Raw genomic sequence first — 11,227 nt, forward strand, 5'->3', positions numbered from 1 at the left:
TTTTGTCTGAAAAATTAGATTACCCATTATTGTTCGAATAATAATAATATCCTGGGACATTATTCCCACACGGCTATCTGATCCCAAACTAAGCAGAGCTCGTACTACGGAAATCAGACAACTGATATACTACATATACTACTTTTCTTTTACCCAGACTAGGGACAAACAGACATGTTCATGCACACGAATATCTGTCCTGGTGGGAATCGAACCAACAACCTTCGGCGTGAAAGGTAAGTGTCTACCAACCACGCCAACCGGCCCGTCAATAATGAAATTTAAATATTAAACAAATGGAAGAAATATGTATAATCCGTGCGCGATTAGAATGGTATAAGACATTTTGGAACCAAGACTCGCGTGGATTTTTGCTTTTTATTTGTTATTTTATTGATTTATGGTTAGACAATTATTTTAGAATGTCTTACTTATACTTTTAGATTTAGTTATGTTTATTAAGCTTATTTTTGTTTTGCTTTTAGAATACTAGTTAACACTCGCAGTTTCGCACGCGTGTTATAGGGGGGTGGTTAAGCCGTGAAAGCGTAACAGACATACAGTTACTTTCGCATTTATAATATTAAGTATAGATGATATTTTTGTTCAGAACTTCATTGCTTACGTTTCAACAATACAACAACAACCGAAGGGAGTCCAAGCGCTTGACCAACGGCTTTTCGTGCTTTCCGAGGCACGGGTATGAACACACATCTAACATCCAAACTCCGAGCTGCTATTGAGAATTTTCAAAAGAATAACCCAATAAATTTCTATCAGCCCCACCCGGGGATTGAACTGAGGACCTCGAGATCAGCGGCCTTATATATCGCTTCTAGACCAACAGGGTCAAAAGAATCCTTACTAATATTACGAATGTGAAAGTGTGTTTGTTTCTTTGTTACGCTTTTACGTTTTAACTTCTCGACCGATTATCAGGACCGAAAAAATGTTGACATTGTAACAGAAAAGGACAAAGGACATACATCTGTCTCAGTCCCTCAAACATGGGTCAAGCTGCGGGCGAAAACTATTATTATATAAATAGATGTACTTCGCAGTGTCACCCTCTTTAAATTTAGACTCTTAACGTGACAATCGTGAATTTTCTTATTATAAATAAATTTAAATAGAGTTCACTGACACGATAAAAATAAAATTAGCATGCTTTGAATCCGTAACAGCCTGTGAATGTCCCACTGCTGGGCTAAAGTCCTCCTCTCCTCTTTTTGAGGAGAAGGTTTGCAGCTTATTCCACAACGCTGCTCCGATGCCGGTTGGTGGAATACACATGTGGCAGAATTTCAATGTAATCAGACACATGCAGATTTCCTCACGATGTTTTCCTTCACCGTAAAGCAAGAGATGAATTATAATCACAAATTAAGCACATGAAAATTCAGTGGTGCTTGGCCGGCTTTGAACCCACTATCATCGGTTAAGATTCACGCGTTGTTACCACTGGGCCATGTCGGCTCTATGTTTTGAATAAAACTACTAATATACATAATAACATTAAGCATATTAATAAATGAAAAGGAATTTTTGTAAGTATGTTTGTCGTTATGTAAACGTTCTTGAACTAATCATTCGATTGTGTATGAGTTTTGGTGAGGTGTTCTGTGTAAAACTGCGAAGATTTCTGACTCAAAAATAAGTAATTTTTTTTTGTCTGCCCTTCCGTAAAAACATTTTATTTAAGCCCTTAAAATATTACGGAGTTAGTAATCTATATAATAACGCGCTTCTAACCACGAGGGTAATGCAGTAACCTGAGACAGCTCCTAACCTTCATAGAGGGATATAAGACCTTAAAGCTTAAAGCAGCAGTAGATACTTGTCTTTTTTTGTATCTTGTAAAATGCTCGAATTCAGGGTGTCATTTTCTTTGACGTCAAAAAAAAAATCTGTCATAGTTTTTTCTTATAATCATTGTATTAAAGAAAAATCATGACGGCAACTTTAAAATAACATATATACTAATATTATCGACATTAGCTAGCCCTTACTACATCTATAAACATACTTACACAGGTACAAGTTCTGTAGACATATATGAATTTGCATATTTCGACCGTAATTTTTTCTACTCTTTAATTTTTTTTTATGAATAACACTAAAGCTCAAAAAAAAGAATCCTTTAACAAAGGAGAAGAAGGCACTGAACTGTTTTATCTAAAGTCTATATAATCTGATACAGTGAAGTGGCATAATTTCATCGGACTCACGTGTGGATTCTACCGAGATGATACGACACGAAATTAAATATAAGTATATTGTTTTATATTAATAATTACTACCTAACGTTGAAAATAACAAAAATTAAAACAAACTAAGCCTTTATTTAAAATTGGAACTCAATTTGAAAGCGAATATTTATTTGCTCATACAATAGACATACGATAACGCGACCACAGAACCGCCAACTAATATTTATTGTATAGCTCTATGTATAATAATAATAATAATAATATCCTGGGACTTTATTCACGCACGGCCATCTGATCCCAAATTGAGCAGAGCTTGTGCCATGGAAACCAGACAACTGATATACTACATATGTATACTACTTTTCTTTTGTAAATACATACTTATATAGATAATTACACCCAGACTCAGGACAAACAGACATGTTCATGCACACAAATGTCTGTCCTGGGTGGGAATCGAACCCACAACCTTCGGCGTGAAAGGCAGGTACCTACCAACCACGCCAAACGGCTCGTCATATAATATAAATACAACTGCTAGGCTTCAAATTAGTTCCGCCCGAGGTTTTATTCACATTCCTTTTTTTATAAACAAATTAGTCTCATAAAAGGCTCGAATTCAGGGCGTCATTTTGTTTAACTTCAATTGGATAGAATGCGAATAAAACTGCGGGACAGCGCTTGTATATTTTGAAGTTTTATTTTAACAAATAAATATTGAAAATCGATTTCATAATTATAGTATTATTGTAAAATAAAAGCTTTATAAATTGTTTTGGCAACACACCATATTTTCATTTCTGGCATTGGTTATTTTTTTTTTTATTGAAGTGGTATATTGCCAATTTCTGTATTTATTCTGGATGTTCCGAAAATGTCATTATATGTAACAGAGTCGAACAAGCAATGTAATTCAAAATTATTTTATGTTATTTTTAGGAAGTACGAGTAAGCTGGCTGGTTAAGGTCTGTTCTACCTTTTTGGATAATACACAGTGGATTGTTTAGCAGAATTTCAGTGAAATTTGATAATTATAAATGCAGGCTGTCTCACGATATTTTTAAACGCAAACTAATCACATGAAAATTCACTGGTGCTTGTTTAGGTTTGAAACAGTCATTATTGTTTAAGGTAGTGTTATATGTATTTCACTATGCCTGCTCGATATATATATTTAAAAAAAACACACAGAAAGTGACTTGGGAACAGATAAGTAACATTCCTTTTGAATACAATAACATAACATGAATGACAAATTTCATTATCAAAATAATCACAACAGATAACCGATAAGGCATTTTAATGTTTTTATTAGTCATAACAGATTAGAAAAAGTTAAATTAAAAAAAATCTTTTTGTATGTTTACTATAAAATATGTTTATAAATGTTATACTATTTTATAAGAAAGGGGGGTAAGGGGGGAACGGAACTACCATCTAAACCGACCCAATTGCCAACCTCACCTGCACGTGGTGCTCCCTGCTAGATTACAGACGAGGCTCTGGCGACCGATCAATGGCGGTATAACCATACGCACCATGATTGGAAAAAGGGAAACAGCGACCTTGAGGTACAAGTAACCTCTAAAATGTCTGGTGCAGAAGGCAAGGGGAAACTACTGCACTATTATTCCCTAGTTATCGTCAGCTTTATGGAAAAGTCTAAGAAAGAAATGGCCCCGAGTTCCTGGCGTCCCTTAGATGGGACAGGGGTGCTAAGAATCTCCAGGTGGAAAAAACAACAAATGAAGATAGGAACGTGGAACTTCAGAAGCTTGAAACTTCGAGAGGTTTCCCCTCGACGTATATCGGTCCCGGCACGACATGCCTATTGAACATGACCTTGGTCTTGTCCAAGTTCATGCCGAGACCGACACACCGGGAAGACTCGCCTAGGCTACGCAGCATTTCGGTGAGTTGTTCCAGCGACTCTGCTATGATGACGATATCGTCGGCAAATCGAAGGTGTGAGATGTACTCGCCGTTTACATTGACTCCATACCTAGTCCAATCCAGCGTTTTGAAAACGTCTTCCAACGCGTTGGTGAACAGTTTCGGGGATATTACATCCCCCTGTCTCACCCCTCTGCGCAATTGGATCGCCTTCGTCTTACAGTCCTGGATGTGGACAGTCATTGTAGCGGCGTTGTACAGACATCTCAGTACCTCGATATATCTCCAATCGATATGACATCTCTGCAATGAGTCGAGCACTGCCCAGGTTTCGATGGAGTCGAAGGCTTTCTCGTAGTCCACAAATGCCATACACAGCGGCTGATTGTACTCTTCGGTCTTCTGCACAATCTGCCGAACAGTATGGATGTGGTCCACGGTGCTGTAGCCTGATCGAAAGCCGGCTTGCTCTGGGGGCTGGAACTCGTCAAGTCGTCTGGCGAGACGGTTCGTGACGACTCTTGAGAACAGCTTATACACGTGACTCAGGAGGGAGATTGGTCTGTAGTTTTTCAAGAGGGTTTTATCACCTTTCTTGAAAAACAGTACCACCTCACTCCCGCTCCACGTTTCCGGGGTCTTGCCATGTTGGATGACGGAATTAAAGAGGCTTGCTAGCTCTTTCAGGACCGGAGTCCCGCCTGCCTTAAGCAACTCTGTTGTGATTCCGTCATCTCCCGGAGATTTGTTGTTTTTAAGCTGTTCTAGAGCCGCCCTAATCTCTCCTTGGTCAACGACCGGGAGCTCCTCGGAGTAATGGCGCATAAGAGGGGCGCGCTGGTCATCAATACTGATTCCCATGGGTTTATCCGATCTTGAAGAGAACAACTGCCCATAAAACCTCTCTACTTCTCCGATAATCTCAGGCCTAGAGGTAACGACCCCACCATTTTCAGTTTTAAGTTTTGTCAGACGCGGCCTCCTAAACTTGCGAGCGAACACTTTCGATCCCCGATTTTGCTCAATCGCAGCCTTGATGGCACGGGTATTGGAGCGTCGGAGATCGCGTCGCGTCAGCGTTTTTATTGTTCGGTTTAAGGCCTTATCTGACAAAAACGATGGTAGTTCTCGTCGTTTTCTCATGAGCTCGAGTGTCTCAGCAGAGAGTTTTGGTGCGTTGTCTCTTCTCTGTGGCGGAAAACACTTGCGGGATGTGTTTTGCAGTATTTTGATCAGCGTGTCGGTTCTCTCATCAATGCTGCTTATGGTTTCCAACGCGGTGAATTGATTTTGAAGTTCCATTTGGAACTTTTCGGAGCCTTGGGCAGCTTGGAGCATGGTAGGTCGGAGAGTAGACCTCATCATTCTCGATCTTTCGGCTTTTAAGTTGATATTTAGAGTGCCTCGAACCAAGCGGTGATCACTTCCGGTATTAAACCTGTTGATCACTGAAACATCTCTAAATATGTGCCTTTTATTCGAGATGATAAAGTCTATCTCGTTCCTTGTCACGTTATCGGGGCTTCGCCAGGTCCACCTCCTCTGAGGCTTCTTTTGAAAGAAAGAATTCATCAAAAAAAAAGCCCCTGCGCTTCGAGAAAGTTTACCAGCATTTGCCCCCTGTGATTTCTGCAGCCCAAGCCGTAAGGTCCGACTTTCGATTCACCGCTATCTTGTACTCCCACTTTAGCATTAAAGTCTCCCATAACAACATTGTAGTGGGCCCTCGAGGTGTCGTTGAGGGCCTTTGCGATGTCCTCGTACATCGCTTCGACCACATCATCAGAGTATGTCGAAGTTGGCGTATATACCTGTACAACCTTCAGGGAGTACCTGTCGGAAAGTTTTAGGACAAGGTACGCTACCCGGTTCGACACACTACTGATTTCCACAATGCTGCTAATGAGATCCTTTTTGACTAGAAAACCGACACCACCCTGGGAGAGGTTATCACCTTCGCGGAAGTAGAGTAAGTTACCGGACTCTAGAGTTATCGTGTCCTCCCCCTGTCTTCGGACTTCAGATAACCCCAGTATATGCCAGTTTATATGACTTAACTCTACTTCTAATTCGGCGAGGTGATGGTCCAGCCTCATCGAGCGTCCATTATACGTTGCCATTTTCAGTCGTTTTATACGGTAGCCTGCCGTGAACCGGTGATTCTTAGCACCCCCTGCCCTGCCGATACCGCGACCGCTACCTTGGTCGGGCCTAGCGGGCTTGCCGGTAACTGGGGGCCTTTTTTTGGGCGCATCTGCCATTTAGGGAGGGGTTTGCCCATACTCGCCGCGCTGGGCAGGCGTGTTGGCGAGCGCAGTAGGGGGTAAGATGTTTATGGGAGGGGGGACGCTGCTGCCCATCCCCCCTTTTCCCCGTCCCTCAGTCGCCTCTTACGACACCCACGGGATGAGATTGGGGGAGTACTATTCTAAGCCGGTACTCCACGGCATACACAGGCCATTCCTTATATATTCAAAATGGCGCCTAATAAGAATATAATATAATTTTCAAGCAGTGATGAATCGCTTGAATTTTGTAAAAAATTACCAAAATAGTAATATATAATTTTGGTTTGGTACATATTCAAATTTAGTATTGCATAAGTTAGGTAATAGACGAAATTTCATTTATATTTATAACTGATCAGAATATGATTGACGGGAATAGTTCGTGCTTATAATGCCTGAAGTTCTCAAAAAAATATGACCGAGTTATTACAACTTATACCTAAATACCTGGATGTTTATTTTTTAATTTATATATAATTAACATTATTTTATGCTGCAATTTTTTTAAATTTGTTATGAGTAATATAATAATCAGGTTAGTAAAGGTTTGAATATGTTTTTTTATTTAAAAAAATAACTTTTAACGCGACACGTTTTCTTAGACCAAAAACGTTAATGATACTAATTATCTTTGTTTAAAAAAATCTTATTCAACCATTAATTGCTTTTATTAAATTATGTTTAATATTATTGTAGTTTAATTAATATCGATGCCACAGATAGCTATAAAAATATTAATTAATACAAATCATAAAAAGTCAATGTCATATCGTCTAAAGTAAAATCGGCATTAAATAATCCGATCATTGATAGTTAGATATCGTAATGTTATATAAATATGTATCATTAACTTAAAATTGCAATTTATAAACAGGAACTGGATATATCATTTAATGTACAAAGTTTAAATACTAACAATATGAAAGCTAATTTTGGTTTACCTCTTGAGGTAGTTATTATATTAATGGCGCCAAAATTGTAATTCAAAATGGCGTCATGACGTTTGTGTTTTTAAAATGCCAAGCATGTTTTTTTTTTTTAAATAAATACAAAAATTATTTTACCGTACAACATTATTGTTTTAAATTTATAATCAATTGTTATTGGAGTCTTACATATCAGCGCGGCTTAATGCAAAAGTAACATCGGCATTGTAAGAGCTACCATTAACAAAAAAAAAAAAAAAATACAAACCTAAAGATTTGTTCCTTGGGGCGTGATTATCATTTTAAAAATGTTACGTTATATATGTATGCATATAAATATGTTATTTCATTTAAATAGAAAATAACTAGTGTATTAAAGCCACAAGAGTAGACAAAGGCAAATTAACAACCGACATTGAATTGGCGCGATATCATTGGTCGAGATTTTGAATTATCTGTGATTTTTGCGAAAAAATTGCGTTTTATTCGGGAAAGTAGTTAAGCTGAACTGTTAGCGAATATCACGGGATATGGAAATATAAAGTTAGTTTATATTTACTCCTACGATTGGAATATACTAAATATACATTTCAACTAATTGTAAAAGGTGTATTAAATACAATATTAACACGTACATAGTGCTATTTTGATTTTAAATAAGAATATTTAATTTAAATCTCAGTTTATTTGAAACTTTAAGTCAACTAACTTCTAAATAAGTTATTATTGTAACAATTTAACATACGATAAGATTATCATAGTCCTGTCACCGTGGCGTCACGGAAGGGTAGATAGGCAAACATGGTATAACTAAGAATTTAATGTTATTGAACGTACATATTTTCAAATATAAAGACTTATAACCTTTTACTGTTGCGATTTCTGTTTTTCTTTTTTAATTTCGAATAGGAAGGCTAATGTAATTTTGGTGGTAATTCTCCACCGCGTCATTGGCGTTTTAAGAAATATTAACCATCATTTATATTGTCAATGTGCCACCAACATTGGGAACCAAGATGTAATATCCATTGTGTATGTACGTTATTCCATAAATCTAGTCATATAATTATTTAATATTAACTAGAAATTGGATGTATGTGTGTACATACATAAGAAGCCATTAGTTCCATATTATATTTTCATATATATATATATATATATATAAGCCTTTATATATTGCAATATTATTTATACATAAGCATAGACGTTTTGCATGTATGTTATATACGTACTAAAAACTCTGACACTGATTAATTAACTGACTGAATAAAAATGAGTTATGAGTGAAAATTTGCTCGATCACATATGATGGTTTATTAAAAATTTGTCCGCTAGTGTTAAATATATGAAAGTTTATATGGATGGTCCGCATTTTTTTTATACAGTGTTGCCGACTTGGGGGTTTTCCCCCTAAATAGGGCTATGTCAGATGAAATCAAATAGGATATTTTCAGGTCAGACATTTTTAGGAGGAACATTTTTTTAAAGAAATTCTCTCCGGGCATTAACTCTTCAGCTTCATTTAGTTGAGTATATTTCAAGTTTACTAATGCTACTTGCAGTACTTGATTTGCTTTTTTTTAACATCATATTATAAATGTATTTTGTATTTGTTTTAATTCATCCGTCAGGAGGAAACGGGTTACTTACGAGATGGTGCTAGGGGAGGATGCTTCTAAGAGGTTGGCAACACTGTTTTTATGTAACATAAAAATACCATCATCGTTTGTCGTTTTTTGTAATTAAATCCGCAAGGCGAAACGTCCCCCACGCAATCATGAAGTGAACACTACAAGAAAAATGGTTACAGATACAATTAATATATTTAATTTATCAAGAATATTCTAGAGAGATCTCGAATTTTACAATGGAGCCGTGTTCTATAGAATTCATGGTATGTACGGGAAGGTTTGCGTGACCCGGCCAATGGCTCTGTAACAAAACAATTTCGTTAATATATAAAAATGGCTGTTAGTGTATCTGTTTGTGATTAATAGAGTTCGGACCGTTTGAATCACCATTATAGTTGAAATTTAGATGTATGTCTCATGGATGATTTTATAATATCCACTTCGTTGTAACGCCGCTAGATGGCGCTGTACCACATCACCGGCCGCCTACCAGGTTTTGCTATTATAGTATAAAAGTGTCAGCTGGTCCAAGACATTTCTTCTTAAGTACAAAACTTATTCCAATATGATTCAAAACAGTAACAGTCTATAAATGTCCCACAGCTGGGCTAAAACCTCTCCTTCTCAGGAGAAGGTTTGAGCTTATTCCACAACCTGCTTCGATGTATGGATTTCCTTCACCGAACACTTATAAATTAAATATGTGAAAGTCAGTGGAGCTAGCGATCTCGGATACCAACACTGAGTTGACGATATACTTTATTGGCTCAACAATTAAACTGTAATTAGAAGTTATCGTTGGGTTCGTTGAGCGGTACCTGGTCCCCAGCCCCGCCGTGAACAGCAGCCGGCGGTCCCGCACGAGGTACTCCGGACAGCGTGCGAACCTGAAAAGCACGGAGGCCCCCTCACCCGCCCTCAGCACGTTGTTCGGAGACATTATACCCTAAAGCGAAAAATATATCCGTGGTCAGCGATGAGATGAGCAACCCGATGGTAAGTGGTCACCACCGCCCATAGACATTGACACCACAATAAATATTAATCATCGCTTACATCAACAATGCGTCACCAACCTTGGGAACTAAGATGTTATGTCCCTCGTGCCTGTAGTAACACTGTTTTACTCACCAACAACAATGCTATTGCTGTTTGGCGGCAGAATATATTATGAGTGTGTGGTAACTGGTGGTAAGGGCATTGTGCAAACCCGTCTGGGTAGGTACCACCCACTCATCAGATATTCTACCGCTAAACAGGAATATAACATAAAAATTAAATATCATTATCATACTTAAGTATTTTACGCAACACCACCAACTATACCAAAATTAAACTATTTAATTCCATTCCGCAAAGTGAGTTTGATGTATGTATTCGTTACCTCGATAATGGCCGTCTGACGCACGTTCCCGACATGCACAGAGCACTGGAACCCTGGGTAGATGGCCGTGGAGTGTCTCAGGACATGCACGGATGCCTGTTACGTTCAATCAAATTTAATTCATTACCACATTACATATTATATTGCACAGTCTGTGCTAATATTGCTAGCATATAAAAAAACAGCCGAGATTATCCAGGCACCACTGAATTTTCATGTACTTAATTTGTGATTGTAATTCATCTCGTACTTTACGATGAAGGAAAACATCGTGAGGAAACCTGCATGTGTCTAATTTCACTGAAATTCTGCCACATGTGTATTCTACCAAACCGCACTGAAGCAGCGTGGTGGAATAAGCTCCAAACCTTCTCCTCAAAAAAGGGAGAGGAGGCCTTTAGCCCAGCAGTAGGACATTCATGTGCTGTTACGGATAAAAAAACACACACACACACACAATGTGCTGTGCAAACATATACAAATCTATAGTCGTATAAATTTAGCGTTTTGGTTATCTGTGAAGTTGTTATCGGAACTTTGTAAGTAAAACTAAAGTGTATATAAGTGGTTAAGTGTAACAGTGTCGTGTTATATATAGAGATATATTGATCGAGAAGTGTTTGTAGTGTACAATACAGCAGAGCTGGTAGCGAATCGCATGGAATCGCATATCTAACGAAAAACGAGTAGAGTTTTCTGCTCACCTGAAAGTATATACAGCCTCTAGGGTCGTTTGGGTCTTCGAGGAACACCAGGTCGTCACACACGCACTTGTCCTGCGTGTCGCTCGACACGTGCGCGTCGCTGTACTTGCTCCCGTCGTCCGACACGTACAAGTTCGTGCACTTCGTGTCCGATGTCTTCGTGAGGCTGTTCTTCACATTGGCGATGTCC

The sequence above is a fragment of the Nymphalis io genome, chromosome 30 (genome assembly GCF_905147045.1).
Source record: "Nymphalis io chromosome 30, ilAglIoxx1.1, whole genome shotgun sequence".
In the NCBI taxonomy this organism is placed as follows: domain Eukaryota; kingdom Metazoa; phylum Arthropoda; class Insecta; order Lepidoptera; family Nymphalidae; genus Nymphalis; species Nymphalis io.